Source organism: Balaenoptera ricei, chromosome 4, assembly GCF_028023285.1.
Source record: "Balaenoptera ricei isolate mBalRic1 chromosome 4, mBalRic1.hap2, whole genome shotgun sequence".
Taxonomy (NCBI): domain Eukaryota; kingdom Metazoa; phylum Chordata; class Mammalia; order Artiodactyla; family Balaenopteridae; genus Balaenoptera; species Balaenoptera ricei.
Window position 1 is genome coordinate 69019341 of NC_082642.1, and position 9018 is coordinate 69028358.

At 42.3% G+C, this 9018-nt stretch overlaps 2 pseudogenes; both read right to left on the reverse strand.

The window, feature by feature from the left end:
• Positions 1–5991: 5991 nt before the first annotated feature.
• Positions 5992–6532, reverse strand: LOC132364358 (serine/arginine-rich splicing factor 3-like; annotated as a pseudogene).
• A 219-nt stretch (positions 6533–6751) lies between these two features.
• LOC132364359 (DNA (cytosine-5)-methyltransferase 1-like) lies at positions 6752–7674 on the reverse strand (annotated as a pseudogene).
• Positions 7675–9018: the final 1344 nt, after the last annotated feature.

The following is a 9018-nucleotide window of genomic DNA, read 5'->3' on the forward strand; positions in this document are numbered from 1 at the left end:
GGAGAGAACTAGAATGGAAAGGAGGGAAATATGACAAGTGTGAAGGGTCAGAAAATAGAATAATGACACTAATGGAAAATATGGGAGGAAACTCCTCTTTGGAAGTTATTGATTTGGAGACTGAATTTGTAAATACCTTGGGATTTGTCATCAAAATGCTTTCTAGGAAAGCAAAGACCTGAGCAAGGGGCAATGCTGTGTGCCTTGAGCCCTGGGGAGAAAGTTCCTTTATGTGTTATTCCAGGTTCTGCAAGCAGCAGACAGGGAGACGGAGTTAAATGTGGAAAAGATTGACAAGGATGAGTGCCTATGAGGGAAAGTGAGGAGGAATCTAGGGAAGCTTGGAAGAGCCAAAAGACTAAATGTAAGCCTGGTTCTTATAAAAGACAGAGAAGGAATGAAGTTCGGAAAGAAGAATCTTAGACTAGGGTGCACTTCTAAAATAATTCAGCAATGTCAATGGGGAGTCCTCATAGCAAAGTTGTCCATCAGACAAGTCCCACATCCCACAAGACTGGGCCTGCCTTAGTATTCCTGCTGCACTCAGTCACTGGCTGGGAGCAGCCCCCAGAAAGTGCTGTGTTGTCATGAATGTGTTGTTGAATTTCAGAGCACAGCAGCTAGGGCCATGCAGGAATTATATTCTCCCCAGTTAGAGATCCTAGAGAGGCATATTCGTGGCCACCATGCCTTGTATATTTTGAAGGATAAAAATGAGACAATACTCATTTTGAGGATAAAAGAATCTGGGGATTTTTTAATATTGTGAATCTTCATCTGGACTCTGCAGATGTGATGCTTGGAGATATATATTGCTATTTTAGAGAGTGCAGGCGTTACAATTGTCTCTGATAGGTAACATCAAGCAATGGCTAGAATCAAGTGAGGAAGTAATCCACTTTGATGTCTGCAGGAGAGCATTCTAGGCAGAGGGTCAGTAAATGCAGAGGTTATGAGGAGGGAATATGCATGTCTTGCTCGAGGAAGAACAAGGAAGCCAGCTGAGAAAATAAGAGGGAGAGTAGAAGGTTACTGTAGAGTGAGAAAGACGGAGTGTAAAAAAAAACGAGGTCAGGGAGTTAGTTGGGGACCAGATCATATAAGCCTTGGATGTCATGGGAAAAGCTGCAGATTCACTGACTAACATGGGAATCCCTGTAAGCTCAGAGTAGAGAATCAATGTTATTAAAGGGATCACTCTGGTGCCTGTGTGAAGGATTGACTATAAGTAGAAAGAGATTCCAAAAATCATGTTTTCTCAACTTCTCTGGATTTATCTACATATATCAATTATTGTCTCAGTCCTTATGTACTGCCTTTTTCATGGGCTTCTTTCCAATAGGTGAACATTCAAATGGAGTAACTGAAACGCATAAGAAAAGGATTGCATATGAGAATAGGGGAAGGGTAAAGGGAAACCAACAAAAGAAAGTGATGTCCTCTGGTTCCCACCCACAGGCCTGAAGGGGGAAGAGGAAGGAGCAGTTACCAGTAGGTGGGGAGAGAACCACTGCTGTGGGAGAGTATCACCAGACAAAAGCTGTGGAGAACTTAGCCACTGCTAACCCATGACACCAGCAGGGAGGAAGGCTGGGCAATAAGTACCTTGATCTCACTTTTGGACAATGCTTCCATTTCTGCTGGTGCCTCCCATCTACCAAAACTAACCAGCAGTCAGAATGCACGAGTGCTCATAATGCGATTCATACATGTCGACTTCCTGATAGAGCAGCTGGGTAAGGGTGCTGAGTGGATCTGTAGGCACATTCAGCAATTAGTCACTACAGATATGCAAAGTACTTATCTTTTTTAAAAAGTTATCTTTGCTCCTTAAGTTCTATGTGCCTCAATTATCCTGTTGCTCTCATCTCCTTTCAAGAGAAGCTTCTTGAATCTACTTGCTGTCACCATCTTTTGAATTCATTCCTCTGCCCACTTCCCTCTGGCTTCCACTCACTCCCATCACTCACTTGAAAGGGATCCTCCCAGCGTCATCACTAAACTCCTACTTGTCACTTCTACCAATCTCAGTCTATTTTATTTGACCACTTTTCAGCATTTGATCATAAAAATGACACACTTTTCCTTGAACTGGCTTTTCTGTTGATCTCCTCTTTTCTTCATCTTACCCTTATTAGTTTCCTAGGGCTGCTATCACAAAGTACCACAAAATAGGTGTCTTAAAACAAAAGAAATTTCTTCTCCCACAGTTCTGGAGTCCGTAAGTCCAAAATCAAGGTGTCAGCAGGGCCATACCCTCTCCGAAGTCTCTAAGGAGGATCCTTCCTTGCCTCTGCCTAACTTCTAGTGGCTGCTGGAAATCCTTGGTGCTCCTTGGCTTGTAGATGCATCTCTCCGATCCCTGCCTCTGTCATCACATAGTGTTTTGTGTGTGCATGTGTGTGTGGGCATGTGTTTGTGTGTATGTATCCTCTTACATGGATTTTAGTCATTTTGAATTTAGGGTCCACTCTAACTCAGTATTACCTCATCTTAACTTGATTACATCTACAAAGAGCTTATTTCCAAATATGGTCACATTCATGGGTTCCCAGGGAGCATGAATTTTGACAGGAAACTATTCAACTCAGCACAGGCTCCTTTCTTGGACCTTATTTCAAAGCACCCACCCCTTAAAATATACCCTTGCCCAGGGTCTTCTTCATTCCCCACTCTCTTATTTTGCACAGGTTTCAAACACAAATGCCTACAAGGAAGCAAACATATAATAAAAATGAGTGATGTAGTTCTTTTATAAAGAAAACTAAAAAATGCCTGCCTTGTAAATAACAATTGACCCTTGGTCTAAAGGCAGGTGGAATGGCCTGTGGTCAACTGAAGAAAGCGTGTCCTATTCTAAAGGTGACAAGCTGTTCAGACCCATCTGAGTGTTGTCATTCAGAAATGCAAGCTTAGTGACGTTAAGCTGATTTTGTTTTTAAGAAAAACTGGAAATCTTGATTTTCATATAAAATCACTTAGAAAATGATTCAAAAATAAATAAAACAAAAACAAACAACAACAAAAAAATACCAATATGTGGGGAAACACTATGCAGACCAAACAAAAGCCATTTATGTGAATGGCCCACAGGTCCACTTTGTAACCTCTGTTCTATATACATCTCTCTGATGATGTTGAGGGTTACTTAGGATCAGTGGTAACTTGGTTTTTAGACTACCCATCTTTCTAGTCGTAGAGATGTAGAAAGAACATCATAATGGACAGTCACACTTGTCTACTCACAAGAATATCAAGCTTCATACGTCAGATATTAAATTCGGCGTTTGCCACCACTAAACCTGCCTCTCTCTCTCACAGTCACTTCCTCAAAGACTGTCAAAGTCATCTCAGATTTCCCACTATCCCTTAGCATATTTAACCATATATTTTACCCATGCAGTATCTTTTAAATCTCTCAGATGAATACCTCAAATCTCTCAAATGAAATCTCCTTCTCTCCAACCATATAAACACTAGCTTGTTTTGTGTCCTGTTCTAATAGCAGCCTTTATCTACTAAGCACTAAACCTCTTTTAAATAAATATGTATCTCACTTAATCTTCATAGCAACAGTGTGATAATGTTGTAGTTTAGGTTCTAAAATAGAGCATGAGAACGGTCTTAGGTGAGAAAAGCAGAAGTGAGGGAGGGAAGAAGAGCCAATATAAGGTGTGTTGCTATGATTGCTTCTATAGGCAACAGGAGCTGGAATATCTGAGAAATGAACAGAAGGCCTCCAAGAAATGGCCATCCAAAAGACAAGAGTGTGAGCCATTTACCACATCTGTCATCCCCCTTTGTTAGAGGACTGGCCCTGGGCCATTTTTGCGTTGATTGAGAGGCTCCTACAGCTCAGGGACAAAAAGAGAAAAGATACACAGCATACACTTGAGTTGGACTACTACCAGGGCAAAGTGAGCCTGAGCTCACATGGAACTATTAAGCACAGCTGCAGCTTAACCCAAGGTAAGCTAAGGGGAGGTGACACAGAACACCAAAGTCATCTGCTTCTGATGAAGAAAGTAAAGGTTTGAGAGGTAACACAGATTGAAAAGTAATCAAACGCGGATTTATATTCAAGTGTGACTCCAAAGCTTCTACTTTTAACTCCTATGTGTAAGAAGTTTCAGCCAACCTCAAAGTTAGATGGCACAGTCCCCAAGACTGACCTCAGTTTTTATACCAACTGCGAGTTTGGCAGTGTGTGTGTGGTGGGGAGGGGGGGTGGGGTAGGGGAAAAGTGGTGTCCCAAAGCCATCATCAGTTTCAATAATACATAAAAAAGACTCATAAAACTTACTGTCTAGGAGAGTTCTGAATGTGAGCTTCCTGGGTTTCCCCCCATTGGAGTCAGGATGCATTACTCTCCCAGAATCAACATGTGGCAATACTCATGGAGCATTGTCACCAGAGAGGCTCACCCAAACATCAGAATTCATCATTTTTATGGAAGTTCCATTACACAGGTTTGATTTTTTTTTCTTTCTTTTTTTTTTTGGCCACGCCATGCTGAATGCACGATCTTAGTTCCCTGACCAGGGATCGAACCTGTGCCCCCTGCAGTGGAAGCACAGAGTCCTAACCAATGGGCCGCCAGAGAAGTCCCTACAGAGGATTGACTGATTACCCATGTCATTGATCTCAGCCTCCAGTATGACTGATACCACATGACCCCACCCTAAATCACAAGGTTGGTCTCTCTGTCATAACCAATCTAGACCCTAAGATTATCAGATGTGATTGTCCTCACCCTAAAATCTGGTATGGCCACCCCTCACTCTGAACAAAGATAATTCTATCAGGTATGACATGGATTACCTCCAAGAAGCTGAGGACAAAAGGCAGACTTCTCTTTGGGCAATGCCAAATTCTTGACTATATACTATGAAATATGATTCACAATTCAGAATAAATCATGGCCATTATAAAATATAGGTCTGATGGTGTCTTTCCCTCCTTGAATAGCTTCAGTGGCTCTCATCACCTTCAGAGTAAGATCCATTCTCTTTAGAATGGCATACTAGGCACCTCGTCATCTGACCTCTATCTACCTTTCCAACCTCATACTGTGCACTCTTTTCTTTGTACCCTATAGCCCTTCCAAACCACTGGAAATTCCCCTAATGACCCTGTCCTGTTCTCATCAGCAGCCTGACTAGTAAAAATGAATAATAGCACATACACTCTACAACAACAAGAAAGTTACTTTTTTTTTTTGCGCAGTGCAAATAGATTAAGACAAGGTCCTGAGACCTATGAGTGTGCATGTAGGAGGTGTTCCTTGATGAAATGTCAATTGAAGAGGAGAGAAGATGTGAGAGAATAGGAGAGAAGAATGATATACTCTACTTTGGCAGGTGAGTGGCCGAAGTAGGATTGAAGTTCAACTTTCTTCCACCATTTGGAGCAGAAACAAAATGTTCAGACCTCTATCAAACTCTACCACATGTGGCCCTTTCTTGCCTCAGAATTTCTGAAGATGCAGTAACATCTCCCCAGAAAGCATATGCATATGCACATGTTCACACACAGCTATGTTTCAAGACTCCGTTCAGAACGTCTTCCCTCACCATTATCCCTGCCCTCTTTCCTCTTTATGTGGATCACTCCTCTTTCTCTTTATTGCACAATACTGCCTGAACAGTTACCAAGGTGTACTCCTACTGTTTATTTGTATATTATTCCTCTATGAGCTTTATGAGAAAAAGATCATACTTTTTTTTTTTTTTTGGTCAGGAGTTAGAGTTTTATTATCAGTCTAGGCAAGACTAAAAATTCAAAGCAAATTCAATTTTGCTTAAGGGAACATTGTAAAGTAACAATTCTTCATATTACATGCCTCACGTGATCCATTTCAAACCATAGAGAATCACACCTTTACGTGTCATTGTTCCAAGAGACAAACAAATGTGAACAGCAAAACATTTTAAAAAGGCACCAAGCTTATGAAGTCTCAAACAAAACTTGAATCTTCTGTACATACTCCCGTCAAATGAAGTTATTTCCTGTACACAACTCATCTTGCAGAGTGGTCTTCTGTTCCCTTTCCTTTGACCTAGATCGGCTAGGAGACCTAGAGAAAGATTGGGACGGCTTGTGATTTCTCTCCTGGGACAGTGATCTCTCTCTTCTCCTATATCTAGAAAGGGACCTGCTCTGGCTGACGGAGAAGGCTCTCCGTCTCGGAGATGTGTGGGAGGTGGAGGACTCCTCCTCCAATAATCATCTCGAGGGCGACGACCCCAAGAAGGAGGCGGTCACGATTTCGACTTCTCTTTTCCCCATTCCACAGGTCCACTCTTACTCGGCAGCCACATAGCGTCCTCCCATCTAGTTCTCAGACAGCATCGGCTGCATCTCGGGGATCTTCACGTTCAACAGGAGCGAAGCCGGGAGGGTTTCTAGCAACCCACACACTTCGGAGTGGTCCATAATAGCCTACAGCTCGTTCCAATTCAGTCTTGTTACCATTGTTTCCAAGATTCCCTACATAAACTTTACACTCCAATGGACAGGAATCACAATGCATTTCGAGATCTCGGGTTAGAAACGCGGAGGCTCAGATCCACACACCCTTGGCTGGGTCTTCCCAGTCCCCTCCCGCGTGGCACCCGCAGATGCTCTCGCACACCCGTCATCCACGAAGTGGCCTGGCAGGCGGATTCTTAACCACTGCGCCACCAGGGAAGCCCAGTGGTGATGTTTAAGAAGAGACTCCTCTCCTTTTAGAAGCGCTTTTGTAGATATTTCAGTAATATGTCTGGGATCTGTTTATCTTTTCATCCTCATCTTTCTCATCAGAAACTTGTGGTTTTACTCTTTCAGGTTCTTTTTCTTCCAGTGTCCGTTTGCTAGCTTTCGTGTTCTCCTTCATTCATTTCAGCCTGACCTCCTCTGGCCTCGCATCTCTGTCTGGCTCCTCCTTAGATTTGTGTTTAGGTGTTAGTCCTTCGGTTTGACTTCTGAGTCTCTTTTCTTCCTGGAGGTGACCAGGCTTTACTTTATCATCTCTTTCTTCTGCTTCCACGTCTGTTCCTGGTCTTACTCTTCCCGGTTCTTCTGCAGGGAGCGGTCCAGCAACTCGCTCTCTGGATGTAACTCTACGTCTCTTTTCCTCCTGGTCTTTTTCTTCTTCATCGACAGAATCATCTGATTTTGCTTTTTCAGGGTCTTCCTCAGGTTTCTGTTTGGCAGGGATTTTGTTTCTCCATCGGACTTGCTTCTCTTGGGCATGCAGTTTGGAAATAGGTTTGGGGGACTTGTTTTTCTCTGCTATTTCCACTCTGCGCTCCTCACCACTTGTCTGGCTGCCGTTTTCTAGATATCTATTCACTTCCCGACTGAAAGCATGAGCTCCGTTCTCCAAGGACAAATCTTTATTTAAAATGTATTTGACTTTAGCCCCTCCTCTGATAATTCTTCTTTATGTAATTTGGTTTCCAAGTCACATAACTGATTCTTTATTTCTGTCTGCAGAAATTCAGGCAAGAGATTCCATTCCTCCTTCACGCATTCCTTTTCTGTTAAACTATCTCTTTCCAAATCTTTGAGTGTAGACCGGCAGCGGTCACGGGTGACTTGAACCTCAGCTCCAGCTTCTCCCCCATGTCTTTGCGCGCAGCCCCCGCACCAGGCTAGTCTGGCAGTTGGCGGAGGGGCGGGCAAGACCATACTTTTTATCTCTACACCTTTATCATCTAGCACAGGCCCAATAACATTGGGATGAAAATTTATAGAGTACATGAGCAAATAAAGAAGGAAGAGAGAGAGAGAGAATGGCGGGAAAGAAGACAGGGAAGAAAAGAGAGAGGGAGGGTGGGAGTGTTGAAAATTCATTTGGTTTGCAGAGAAGCAGAGGATGAGTTAATGTCAAGTTTAATAGAATACTATCCCTTGAAACCCCCAACTCTTAGCCCCCAAGCAGCAACCCTGCTTCTGATGGCAGAGTTTGGTTAGCGCAAGGATAACACAAGGCATAAGCTGAATGACATTAAACTGCTCATGGGTTCATGCCCAAACCAATTCCCTCTGCAGTGAGGTAACATTTCTGTAGTCTTCTATGGTACTTTCAGAATCTCTCCAGGCTATGATGGCAACAGATTTAATAGACAAGAGGGAACTAGCAGCACATCACACAAACTGAACTGGAAAATGTCCTGGCCAATTAACAGCAAACGTCTGTGACAATTAACAAACAGCCTGGGAACAAAGACTATCTACCCTGTTATGCTCAGTCCTGGAATGTTCATTGTCTCTTCCTGTCTTGGTTTTATAGTTTCAACATTTGAAAGATGGATATTCCACTCTTTCACGAGTTTGTAAGCTCCCTTGAGGACATCAACCCATCTAATACATCTTTTTATTCACACAACACCTAGCACAGTGTTTGACTCAAAGTAGGTATGTCATAAATATTTTTGAAATAAATAAAAAATTCTACCCCAAACGTGAAGCTATAGTTTGTCTCCTGCTACCAGGTGACCGCAGAACGACATGGGCATATAAATTAAATAGTGTGGTTTAAACATTTCTCCATACTTTTTAGTTGCCTTAATCAAAATCAAAGCAGATAAAGTTAGGTTTGTATGAGGAAGGACATTTAGAGGTTATTTAGTTCAATTCTCCCCTTTTAGATGAGAAACTTGATAAATTGGCTCCTCTAATATAATGGAGCTAGAACTATGGCCAGACTATAGTCAGAAGCCGGTCTTCAGACCTTCAGTCTAGTGTTACTTTTTTTACAACAAGTTTTTTCTCATAACTTCTTTTTAGTAATCAAGACAACAGGGTGTTTTTTTAATACTTAAGAAAACATAAGGCACTTTGGTACATTTCAGTAGTTTTCTCACTAACACACATCAAACAGCCTTGAATCTTGTTAGTTTACATTCAAGAGCTCTTTTGATGGTTTGTCATCAACCTTCCCCCCATTTCTCTGAAAGAATAGAGGTCATCAGCCAAGGTCACTTTTTCCTTCTGATTCCTCTTGATCTATTTCTGATCACTTCTGATCTA